The sequence below is a fragment of the Chenopodium album genome, chromosome 16 (assembly GCF_948465745.1).
Source record: "Chenopodium album chromosome 16, dcCheAlbu1.1, whole genome shotgun sequence".
Classification (NCBI taxonomy): Eukaryota; Viridiplantae; Streptophyta; class Magnoliopsida; order Caryophyllales; family Amaranthaceae; genus Chenopodium; species Chenopodium album.
Window position 1 is genome coordinate 34230919 of NC_137849.1, and position 14647 is coordinate 34245565.

Sequence of the window (14647 nt, forward strand, 5' to 3'; positions counted from 1 at the left end):
TGAAACAAAGTTTCAATCTTATTTAATTATGGTTTTAATGTTAAATAAAATGTCCAAAATAATTATGGATTGATGGGCTCATCAGGTTGATGACCTGGTGAATGAAACCCCACAGGTGAACAAAATCCATATATTATTTAAGTTCCTAGTTTGAAATCATTAAAGTGGACATCAATGATTTCAATAAAAGGACTAGCATGTAAGATTGATTGAATAGCGCAGTTTCATGGGCTATAGGAGCGTAGTGATGCTCAGTCAATCACATGGATATGCATGAATGATGCATGATCGAACTATAGACCTACTTCGAAGTTCAAGTATAGAGCTTCCGGATATATTAGTGGATTCCTTTAACATGAGTGGAAAATTGATTCCATTCAATGATTAATTTAACTATGGTACATTCAAACGTCTGCCCGTAACTAGAGATTATAAAGAATGTTTCCCGGTTGCTTCAAGAGTTTAGTGGGAGCTTTGGTTGCCACGAGATTGGATTCAGTCTATGTATTTAAATAGGAATGTGTATTGGACCCTTGAAGAGGGAGAATTCAGAAAATGCATGGCCGTGCTCAAATGGATTACACAGTAATCATTTGTTTTGTAATTCTAACTCATATTTCAAGAAAACATTTGTAGATTAATATGATCTCGACCTGATCGAGATGCAATAATATTATCAAATCGACGCACATTGACTTAAGGAATTTGAATATTGCGCACTTGTCTTAGACAAGTGGGAGATTGAAGGAATTATGTCTTCAATAAGTGCAATTATTAGATACATCAAGGATCACTATTATGGAGATAATAAGTTCATTATTTTGGGTCGTCATTGTTTGGTGCTAGATATAACAAATGATCTTTGGGCTATTTAAATAGTCCAAAGCCCAATAGAATGGATCCTATGAGGTCACACAACAAGGATATTGGATTAAACAAGTAAGAGGCACATTAATGGGCCTCATGAGATTATGACGTACCATGAAAGGTGTTGGGCTAGAGTAGTTTTAGGATTAGGACTTTGGGCTTGACATGGACTCTTATTTAGAGATATGATCTATAAATAAGATCCATGCCTAGGGTTGATACAAGTCACAATTAACAGTCAGTGAATTGTGAAACAAGGCAACCAGTTTTCCCAAAACCCTAAACTCCCTTTTCTCTCTCCTCACTCACGGCCCTCCCCTCTCTCCTCACGTTCATACGGTCGGCGCCCCTCGTGGTGGCTTGTGGTGTTCATTATGGTGGTTTGTGGTTAGTTTGTATCTCTCTTCTCTGTTGATGGTTGATTGAAGCGTTCAATCACGACTAATAACTAGCATTAGTGGAGGTTTAATCAGTGCCCGTGGACCAAGTAGAGGAATCACGCTTGAGGTTCTTTATCTCCTATTATTCTTGCTCGATAGCACGTGGAATCACGCTTCAAAGGTATAATTATATGTTCTTTATGTGTTATGCAATGATCTTGGTTATTAGATGCTTATGAATATGATTCATGAAATTCCGCTTAGAGTATCTAAAGTCCTACAACCCAATGTGTCATCACTTTAAAAACTCTTCATATGTAGTGTAACCTTCATATATACTTAATTTTCCCCTAAAATAATGTAACTTCTAAGTGATTTCACAATAAACTATAATTTAATATGTAGGAAATTAATCACATACTAATGGTCGTTATTCCTTGAATGCTAATTTTCTAAATTCAATACCAGCTAAAAACAATTACACAGGTAATGTTTTCAAATTGTTATTTAAACTTAATGTATGTAATTTTTTCATTTTGTATTTAAACGAAACTCGGGGCATCGCTCGAGCCATAAAGTAGTGTTGTCTAAAATGATATCAAAGTCAATAAAGAATAACTTTGATTATAGTTTTACTAACTTAATAAAAACAAATTCTATCATAAAATATGTTATTTAGGTAGGTATTTATATAAAGTTTTTATAATATAACATTTTTATTTATAATTTTCATTTATATATAATTACTAGTTTTGTGCCCCGTGCGATGTTCGGGTAGTTTATTGAATTTTAAGATAAAACTTTCTAACTAAAATATATTTGTTATTTGAATTATTTACTCATGGATTAATAATCATTATTTGACAATCATACTTGTAAAATAAAGATATGGGTGGTTTAGGAAAGAGTTAGGGCTAACTTTTTTTTTTTAGGGAAGAGTTTAGGGCTTTGGGCTATCTGGTAGTTCTTGATCAAATCGATGCAAGTAGCATGGTCAGAACAATTAGAAGAAATCAGTTGTGAGTTGCACTTGTTTTCATCTTGTTGGATGAAATTTGTAGGATAAGTTTGGATTTTAATGTCTTTAATTTTAGCTATGATGGGAGAAGTGTTTTGGATATGAGTGTTTACATAGAATGATGGGTGTAGGGAATATTTCAAGCATTACCCCAAACTTGAACCCCACTGTGATCATACACTTAAGCATGGTGGCGTCCAAAGGGAAGGAAGCTAGAGCAAAAGAGTCGCCAACAAGTTTTAGGAACTTGTAAACCGTTCACAAGGTGAAGATTACACCTCTTAACGATCCAGGAGATCGTCAACTCCAAAAGGTCTTGAACCAAATAGGGTTCGGGGATGAAGGTACAAATCCAACCTAAAAGAGATTGAACCTGCCCTATAAAATAGGCCTCTACTTCATTCTTCTCGTATTCATGTGCGCTTTCTGACTAACATGCAATCAATAGATTAACCCTAAACCTGTTTATCTATGTTGGTTGAATTTAATGCACAAATAAAACTATTATTGGAGATCACTTGAATTATAATCATATTAGCCCTAAACAAGATTATTAATTATCTTTATTAAGCGTGATTACAAGTACAAATTCCCTTTAAACCTGCAAGAGAGGGCGTGATCAAGCAATAACAATGAATAAGCATCAAGCAACATGATAATCATAAAAATAATAATCATAATCATGATAACAATCATAATAATCATAATTATCATAATCATGTTAAAGCATAATATTAATAGCAAGATCCTAGGCATGATACTAACAAGATTAATAACAAACCCTAGCATGTCACTAAGCATTAAAGATCAAAGCTTTAATCCTAACATGGTACTAACATGATATTAGGAAAGAAATAGGAAGCATCATAGAAATCATAATTGATATAAGAAACTTATTCATTACCCTAGATATGATACTAGGAATCAAAATAATAATCTAAGCATGATTTCTATATCATAATATCAATTAAACAATTAAAGTACTTACTTGGATGCATCGTATCTCTTTCTAATAACAAAATACACGCGTTAGTAACTTCAAGGAAAATATAAATCAAACAATCAAATTAAATAATTGAAATAGAGATTAGGGACCAAACCCTCAGAAATTATAACCTTTCACGTCTAGGGCGAAGGCAACTTCCAACTTGGCTAGGTGTATCTAGATCTTGTGAATGTGGAATTTTGTTTGAGGGAAGGTTTAGAAAAAGAATATAGAGAAGGAAGCTTCTAGCTTTTTGAGAGAGAAAGAGAAAGATGATGATTGTTGTAGATTGAGAATTGTGAATGAATGAAAATGGAGGTTCATGACCCTATTTATAAGAAAACAGTCCGGAAATAGGTAGAATTTGATAAGGAATAAAACTCCACGCTGTCGCTGCAAAATCGACCTTGTCGCCAGGCGACAGGGTCTGTCGCGTGGCGACAAGGCTTGTCGCGTGGCGACAGGCCTTGTCGTCTGGCGACAGGCCATGTGGTCTGGCGACAGCCTGGACTTCTACGCGCTTTCAACACAGAGTCCACATATGAATCAAAATCGATTTGTAAAGTCCGTACGAAACTGAAATCGTATTTTTCATAAAATAATATTTTATTCCAAAATAAAACTTTATCAAAATATGATTATTAATTCTAATTCTATTAGGATTAAAAGAGAACCTTCTAAAGAACTCTAGAAGACTATAATCAATTCTAATAACTTTAGGAATAATAATTAATTATTGGGCCGCATGTAAAGATCAAACCGGGCCCAGTTTAGTATTTTGGCCATAACTTCCTCATTATTCATCAGAATTGGGCTTGTAATATATCGTTGGAAAGCTCTTTGCAAGCCCCATCCAACTACACTATTATTGGACCCTTGTTGTAGAACAAACTAAATTGGATTGGCTGTTTTCATAAAATAGAGTTGTTTTCGAAAACAGAAAGAAAGAATTTAATAAAAACCAACCGCAACACTTGACCTTTCACACTTTCACCTTATTCGATAATCATTCGACGCAAAAGGTATTCATCACTAGGTTTGGTTTTGGGGAGACACATTTGGGTGTCTACAATGGGTTTGGCAAAAGTATAATGTAGGGTTATAAGAGTAATAATGCACAACTAAAAAGAGCGGTTAGTTGTCTATAACTGTGATCTTTTTCATTTTCTTTGAACATCTCGAGAAGGCTGGTTGCATTTTAAGACTTAAGAGATTGGTTATGTTGGTTATAGTATGTAATTAATAACATGTATGTGTATATATATATATATATATATATATATATATATATATATATATATATATATATATATATATATATATATATATATATATTGCTTTGGAAAGGAGAATGGGGGTACAATTGTATCTCTAAGAGCAACTCCAAGGGCAAGCTAATTTGACAATTAGTTTGCCATGCCACATAAGCATTTAAGCTAATTATCATTTTAGCTACTTTTTGCTCCAATGGCTAGCTATTAACTTAGTATTTAAGTGAGTCTCACTTCCTTAATTAGCATTTGTATAATTCATTTATTCTATTTTTTTTTAATGTTGATTATTCTTTTTTAAATGTTGATCTGATCATTCTTATATTATACTACTTATTTTTTAACGTTAATCTATGTTGAGCATTTGGAGTAATCTTTTTAATGTTGATGTTCTTATTTTATAAATACATAGTAACGAAATGTAGAACAAATAGAGAATGACTAGTTAATAGTTACAGAATATGGAGAATATACTAACATTTAGAATATACTAACTATAGTAATTCTCATAAGGATGATGAAGAACTGGTTGAATTGCAGAGGGTTGAGGATGTGAGAATTTTGGAGTTGGAGCATGAGAGTTTTGATTTTCAGAATTAAAACAATTTTCTGAATAATCATAGTAATACGGGTCTTCAAAATTATCCATATGAAAATTTGATAGTGCAAGAATACTATGTATTTCAGAGTATGGAAAAGCAAGAACAATGAGTTTCAAATTAAATAATGGTACTTTTTTTTTTTTGAAAAAAACTAGCTGTTGTAAAAATTAGGTAGCAAATAGAAAGTAGCTGTTGTAAAATTACCAAATAAGTAGTAGTCGTTGGATACAAATTACATGGGAAAGGCTTAATTGGTGGAATAACTAATTTATTTTGGCAAGTTTATTCTCAAGCAAATTATTTTGGCAAAGCTAATTTGCTTAGCTAAGCTAATTGTGTTTTTAAGCTTCAATGGCCTTGCTAGTAGCTAGGGAATTATTGAAATTGCAAGCAAGTCCCTAGCTACAACCATTGGAGTTGCTCTAAATACCCCTTTGGATCCGCCACTTATAATATAAAATATTGGTATTTTATTGAAAATAGAATTCTGAACTAGAAGTTTTATTTTAAAAATCTATCCAAATTTTATTGAAAATAAAACAGTAAAATAATTTTTTTATCCTAAAAATATCTAAAACTATCCAATTTTTTTCTTACAAAAACTATCAAAATCTATCCAACTTTATATATATATATATATATATATATATATATATATATATATATATATATATATATATATATATATTCTCTGTGTCATACTAATAATTAACTGTCGCCTACGTGGCGCGACACTTGGCAAAAAGTTGGAATGTCAAGTGTCATTGTCTCGTAGTCTGTCTAAAAGTTTAGCTTTATATATTAGTTACTAGTAGGTGCTCCGGGCGTTGCCCCGGTTACCCATTTTTAAAAAAAGGTACTTATTTGTGGACATCCTTTGTATTACTAATATATAATAATAATAATAATAATTATTATTATTATTATATTATTATTATTATTATTATTTGGATCTTGCTAACGAACGCTCCCGGGGTGTTGGATAAGCATTTAAAATATTGCCTAAAATGGTATTAATTTGGGAAAACATGACAAAATCACGCGTCGATCGGTGTAATTAATGTTCATTTTAATTTAATCTTTCTACTTTTAGCTAGTTTATCCAACGCCCCCGGGACATTCGTTAGCTTTTGCCTTTATATTTTTTTTAAATGTTAGATACAAAAGGAGATTAGAAACACTACCTATTATTCTTTTTTCACGTTTGTTTTATTTTTTGTTTTTGTATGTTGCACTATATTCACTTGGTCTACTACAACCAATGTTTGTGAATTATACATACAAAAATATATAACTAAGATTTTGTTTATCAAAGTTCTAAATCGACATATGTGCTAAATTTCAAAGGACGCTAAAATAGTAGAGGGAGTATAATTTTGTGAAAAGAAGAATATGTCGGTAAAAAATTAATAAAAGAAAAAAAAAAGTTAAAAGTAATTTTTTTAACACATAAAATCAATAGATTATATTATTGGCCTAATTGGACAATTTGTAATATGTGGTTGTAAATGGGCTATGGAAGATTTTTAAAACCAATAAAATTCTAAAATCTTGCTTGCTAACATTGATCTTAATTCACCTCAAGATTCCCTTGTATTGTACCATTTCTATTGTGTTCTTTTTTTAGTAGTTTTTGACTTTTAAAATTTTATTAACAAAAGTCACAGACATAGACAAAATTATTACAATCGAATATGAACAATACCTGGTTCAAAAGCTTTAATAGTAAATCAATTGTAGAGTACTAAAAAAAACTAATGATACATGACCATATTTATAATTATAATTACGTGGATATTAGCATAGGAGTAAAATTCTATTGTTAATTGGATACTCATATTAATTATAATATGTAGTGTGTTGCTATAAGTAAAATTCTATTCCTAATAAAAAGATATATTTTTTCAAAAGAATTATAAATTATTTATGCATATTTTTTTATTTTAAACAAATCTATCCAATCTCATCTAATCTAATCACAATAATAGCTATTTGTCGCCTATGTGGTTGACACATGGTGAAAAACTAGAATGTCAAGTGTCGTTAGTTTTGTGCCTGATGCCAGGTTGATAAAACTTTAAGATAACATTTTTACTTGATTTTTTAATACGGTCAAATAATTCGTTCTGATAATGTAGGATATTTAGACATACGACAATATATTATATGGCTTGTATTTATACAATAGTGTACTTTTTATAGTTTGTTTGTAAAAAGATTATTATTAACTTGAAATTATATTTATCAAACTTAAATTATTTTCACTTAACTGAAAGTATTAGTTCCAAAGTAAAATTATTTTTTACTAATTAAAACTTATTTTTACTGATTCTCTAATGTTTTTTTAAATAAGTTAAATAACAATGCATTTTGTATGCGGCTAGCTACACCATCTACACGGACAAAGTAATACCTATAAAACTGACCGAGTAACCCTTATAATACTAACTGAGTGATGACCTCTAACACAAACTAAGAAACCCCTATCGATAACACTGATTGAGTAACCGCTATAACACTGACCAAGTAACCCCTATAGCACTAACGAAGCAACTCTTGTAATATTTGGTGACATGGTTTAGCCAGCTACATATAACAGTTTGTGATTAAATATATTATAAATGGATCTTATTTTAAAGAACATTTCAAAACGAATTTGATGATGAAAATTGAACAAAGTTATAAGATATTTATTAAAAGTTATGATTATTTTTTTATATATGAAATATTAGAATTCTACCAATAATAAAAACTCTATACAATAATTTTATCTTAAAAAATCTATCCAAAAATCCCTTATTTAGCATCATGTATCATAATAATACCTGTTTTACGCATACGTGACGTGACACTTGGTGAAAAACTGGAATATCAAGTGTCGCTGTATCGTGGCTTGGCCGTGAGACCGGCTTTATACGATTAGTGACATGATATGATTATATGATAGGATATGATATGATATAAAAATAAAGTCAAACTACATATTTACAATGGATTTTTCACCAAATGCCCTTGAGTTATTTTTTTATTCACGAAATACCCATGAAAATTTTCAAATTCACCATATACCCCTGAATTCAATAAAAATGTCATGAAATGCCCAAATGATTAACTGACGTTAACTCTGTTAGTCATTAGGACTAAAAATTGCCACATGGCAGCATTTTATTGCCTATTTTTGTTTTTTAATTTAAAAATAATTATACATTTAACTATAAAAAAAAAACACCACCCACCACAGCTAGCCCTGCCACCACCGTATCCCCGCCACTCCCCGTCGGCGCAGGGGTCCACAGAGAAATCCACGTCGGCGCCACCCAAATCCGACACCCCACCAGCCGGCGCCTCGCTTCCTACCATCTCCACCAGACTAGCCGGCGCCCCTCCTCCTGCCATCTTTGTCGAAACCCCGCCCTACCCCACGCCGGCGTCCAAACTCTCATCCCCACGCCGGCAAACCCAAACCTCTCCTCTCCTACTATCTCCACCCCATGAACCACCACACAAAAAACCCAAAATTAAAAACCCCCAAAATTGAAACCCTATATTTTTGTTCTTTGTTAAATCGAAACCATGATTTCTTTGTGTGAGATTCTTGCTGCTGTTGTCCCCCTTTAACACCACACACCAATTCATCATCATACTATTATCATCATCATCATTTTTTCTTCCCTAATGTCTTTTTCTCTTGGTGCGAAAATCAATACCCACAACAATCGACTTCACCCCTCCATTTTCGAATCAAGTTGCCACCTCCATTGTTTCTTTCGGCGAGATTCCACCGTAAAAAACACCACCCTTTTTTGATTTTTTGCCAGAAAATGTGAAGACCTACAAAAAATTGAACCTACTCCATTTACGAACAAACCAACATCAGTTTACAATGTCGTAGGTTCAGCGCCCACTACTGCAGGGCTTAGGGGTAAGCAGGTGGTCAGCGTCGGTGGGGGAGGGAGAAAGGGGTTAGTCGGTGTCAGGAAGGTCTAGCGCCGGTGACTAGGGGCTGGCCAGTGTTGGTGAGAGTAGCAAAAAAAACGGGAAGGTGGCTGGTTGGTGGGGTTAGGGGTGGTGGTTTTTTTTTTTTTTTTGAAATTTTTCTAAAAAAATTTCCTAATTTTTTTTTATACTTATAATAAATGAAATAATTAAAAAAAACAATCAATCGGGTACTGCCACGTGGCATAATTAGCCCTAATGACTAACGGAGTTAATCAACGTCAATCATTAAGGGCATTTGGTGACATTTTTGCTAAACTCGTGGGTATATGGTGAATTTGAAAAATTTTATGGATATATGGTGAATAAAATAATAACTCATGGGCATTTGGTGAAAAATCCGTATTTGTTAGAAGATAATGAATGTCAATTATTGATTTGATGTTACAATGCTCATATGAGTACAAACCCTTGTGAACTCATATGGCTATATGTATGTAATTATTGTACTCTTAATTGAACACTCATGTTATATAAAGAGTGTCATGCAAGTGTAAATGACACAAGGAATTTACCGGAGCAACACTACCAATTTCCATCTTCACTTACTCCTCCTTTATTTCTCTAAATAAAACTTTCTATCGGTAAATATTTAATACGTTATCAGCACCAGTTCCAAATCAGGTATATTTATACCTACTTCTAAAAATTTATAACAAATTATACTATCTATTTCTAAATGTTTTAAGGATTATGCTTTATAGTTGCCATATTTGGGATCCTCTATACCAGAAACTCAAACATTTATTGTATTATATACCTCAAAAACAACGGTGAAAAACAATTCTCTTACTTGTAAAATCATTATATCCTCCTTTGTTTTACTCATGTTGTTATATTGTTTTTTTTTATTTTATTTATGCATATTACATGCTCATCTTTCACGTAAAGTATTAATTTTTAGTTGTTATAATTACGTAGTAGTAATTCTGCATGCATATTATTAACTAAATTGACAAAAAGATGCAGCCTTTTATACTTATTATTTTTCTTACTTTTACATACTTTTGTGTTTCTTTTCGTTTTCGAACCCATGATCTTTTTTAGATATTAGGGCTCTCGGACGACTATGGCTTACATTCCCAGTGTGATAACCTTTTACAATTATAAATGTATATATTTGGACCATAATTTTTGTCAGTATATTAGATTATTATATGATATTTTTACAGTTGTACAAAATAGTAACGGATAAACCTACCTCTATAAAAGACAAATTTTCCCCCGATTTCACCACAAATCCCTTATTCCTTCCTACTTTTTATCCAAAAATCACCTAAATTTTTTTTTTCACCCCCTTCTTCTCCGATATGTTCCCCGCCGATGGCAACCAAAACACCCACACCTTCACTTTTGTGGAAGATTTAATGAAGATAGAACAATATTTCCTTCTAATTACGGCGCTTGTAGTTTTATTAGTAGCAGTAGTAATTTTTGTCATTATGTAAAAGTAAAACTCACTTATTTTGTCGTTTTAGTAGATTAAAAGCTTGTTTTTGTTTTATTATGTTGGCTTTTTGTTATTAATCATCATTGTACAATATTATCGTTATCATTATAATTATTATTACGACTGTTATTGTTGTCGTTTTGCTGTTTTTTTTGCAACTAGCATGATCAATTTTTGCTTAATCATATAATTACTCACAATAATAAACCAAGGGGGAGAAAAGAACTATATTATTTATGGTTTATTATTGATGAATTTAATTATGACTTATTTTATTAACCTAACTATATGGAAGGATTAAACATATGTGTTGTACATAAAATTTATTATTATAAACTAATTATCACTTAATTTGTTGTAGCTAAAATGGGAGACCTTATGAAAAGACAGTTTAGCATCTTAGATTTATCTGGAAAGAAATTTCTGGAATGGAAAGTGGATGCAATGATGAATTTGAAAGCTCAAGGCTTGGAGCACACTGTTAAAGAAAATAAAAGACCCTCTGGTCAAACAACTGATGCTACCACTTTTGCAATGACGGTTGTAAAACTTATTACTGAACAAGATAAGGCAAAAGCCTTAGTGTTGTTAAGGCAAAATCCTTAGTGTTGTTAAGGCATCATTTACATGAAGGCCTTAAAACTGAGTACATGATGGTTGAAGATCCCAAAGAATTATAGGATTGCCTTAATGAAAGATTTGGACACCACAAAAGGGTCCTCCTTCCTAAGGCATTATTTGACTGGGCAAATTTACGATTTCAGGATTTCAAATCTGTAATTGATTATAATACAACTATACATGAGATAGTATCTATATTGAGATACTGTGATCATCCAGTCACGGATGAACAGATGATTGAAAAAACACTCACTACCTTTCATGCAAGCAACATACTGTTGCAAGAACAGTATCGCGAAAGAGGTTTCAAAAAGTTTAATGAATTAATAAGTGTATTGCTTGTTGCGGAACAAAATAGTGAACTTTTGTTGAAAAATCATAATCTTAGACCAACTGGGTCTTTGGCCACTCATCATGGACAAATGCAACAAATTCTTATCCACCCGAGTCAAATGCTACACGAAGAGGTGGAAGTGGAAATTACAATGGTCGTGGAAGAGGCCGTGGAAATTATCGCGGCCATGGCCGTGGTCGTGGTAGAAACAATTTTCAAAGAAACGGTAATTTTAAAAATTTTGAAAAACAAAAGGGACAGTCATCTGGAAGCCACAAACAAACTCCTTCGAAAGGAAAAGACACATGTTACAGATGTGGCATGACAGGGCATTGGGGACGTACTTGTCGTACGGCCAAACATTTGGTAGACCTTTACCAAGCTTCTGTAAAAGGCAAAGAGAAAAATGCAGAAGCAAATTATGTCAACGAAGAAAATGCTCCTTGTCCCAGCCTTGACGTATCTGATTATTTCATGGATAATGTTGAAATTGGAAACGATTTCATCCTTGGAGAAAATAACAATGCTTAGGTTTCCCATCTACTAGTGTAACATATATTATGTTTTAATGTATTTTCTTTAAGTCCTGTATTTTAAATTTCTAGTCATGTACTTTTAATCCCTATCATCAATAAAACTTTGTATGATATTATTCTAAACTAATCTCAAATTTATTTTATGAAGATATGGATCTGCCTGAAGTTAGTTCCGAATATCAATGCCTTTTGGACAGTGGAAAAACACATACTATCTTGAAGGATATAAAATATTTTTCACAACTAAAGTTGTTTCAAGCAAATGTAAACACTATTTTCGGGTCAGCTAAATTAATTGAAGGATCTGGAAAGGCTTGTATAATGCTTCCAAATGGAACAAAATTAATAATCAATAATGCTTTATATTCGAGTAAATCTCGAAGAAATATCATAAGCTTTAAAGATGTACGCCAAAATGGCTATCATCTAGAAACGATGACAACAGATCAAAAGGAGTATATATGCCTCACGGTAGAAAAACATGGCAAGAAACATATATATGAGAAATTGCCAGCATATTCTTCGGGGTTATATCGTATAAATATACGACCCGTGGAAATCAATATGATATCTAATTAGAAGTTAGATGACAAAAATTTGATTATTTTATGGCATGATCGTCTGGGGCATCCAGCAACTGGGATGATGCAAAGAATAATAGCACATTCAGTTAGACATTCAATAAGAAATGTCAAAATTCCTCGATCAGATGAATTAACATGCTCTGCATGTTCACTTGGCAAATTAATAATAAGGCCATCTATGAACAAAATTGCTATTGAATCTCCAAAATTCTTGGAAAGAATTCAGGGAGATATATGTGGGCCAATTAACCGACGTGCGGATCATTTCGATATTTCATGGTTTTAATTGATGCTTCTACACGATGGTCACATGTCTGCCTGCTTTCAAGTAGAAATGTTGCATTTGCAAAATTACTTGCCCAAATTATCAAATTAAGAGCACAGTTCCCAGATCATACAATACAGAAAATAAGGCTTGACAATGCTGGGGAATTCACATCCCAAACATTTAATGATTATTGTATGTCAATTGGAATTGATGTTGAACACCCAGTAGCTCATGTTCATACACAAAATGGTCTAGCTGAATCACTAATTAAGAGATTACAATTGATTGCAAGACCATTATTAATGAGGTCAAAATTGCCATCATCTGCTTGGGGACATGCTACAATACATGCAGCAGCGCTAATTAGATTGAGACCTACAGCTTATCATAAATTCTCACCACTACAACTTGTTTGTGGTCGAGAACCAAGTATCTCACATCTAAAAATCTTTGGTTGTGCTATATATGTTCCCATTGCTCCACCCCAACGAACAAAAATGGGTCCACAAAGAAGGCTGAGAATTTATGTCGGGTTTGAATCCCCCTCTATAATTAAATATCTTGAACCATTGACTGGTGACTTATTTATGGCTAGATTTGCTGACTGTCACTTTAATGAAACAGTATTCCCAGCCTTAAGGGGGGAGAAAGTGGACCCACGTAAGAAAGAAATTGAGCTTATTTGGAATGCAACACAACTGTTGATGTTAGACCCACGAACAAATATGTGTGAACAAGAAGTTAAGAAAATTGTTCATTTACAAAGTGTTGCAAATCAATTGCCTGATGCATTTGTAGACACAAAGAAGGTGACAAAATCACATATACAAGTAGAAAATGCCCCTGCACGTATTGAAATCCTAACTGGTAATAAGGCCATAGAAAATGAATCTCAAGCACGCAGAAAGCGTGGGAGACCACTTGGTTCAAAAGATTCTAAGCCAAGGAAATTGAAAAGATTGGATGAAATAGAAAATGAGACTAATGATGTTCCCCCGTCAGAAGGTCAAGAAAGACTAAATATGGATGAAAGTAAAGAAAATGATGATAATCCAAAAGGGCACGAACAAGAAGACAACCCTACGGGGAATGAACAAGACATTCAAAACATCGATAACAATGAAATTTCAATGAATTACGTCTCTACCAAGACTCAGTGGAATAGGAAAGATGTTATCGTGGATGAAATATTTGCAAATTCCATCGCAATCGACATTGTGTCCGATGAAATGATGTTGAACCAAGAACAGTAGAAGAATGTTGATGTAGAAGTGCTTGGCCAAAGTGGAAGGAGGCAATGCTGGCTAAGCTAAAGTCACTTGAAAAACGAGAAGTTTTTGGAAAAATAACCCTTACACCAGCAGGTGTAAAACCCGTTGGATACAAATGGGTATTTGTAAGAAAACGTAATGATAAAAATGAGATAGTTAGATACAAGGCAAGACTTGTAGCCCAAGGATTTTCTCAAATTCCAGGGATTGATTATGAAGAAACATATTCCCCAGTAGTTGATGCAACTACATTAAGATTTCTGGTAAGTTTAATAGTCACAAAAGAACTGCAAATGCGATTAATGGATGTAGTGACTGCGTATTTGTATGGGTCACTTGATACAAACATTTACATGAAAGTCCCCGAAGGGCTAAAACTACCAGAAAACCACAAGCCTAGACAATTGCTTTCCATAAAACTAAAAAGATCACAATCAGGATTCGCTATCATTGCAGTTTATGTT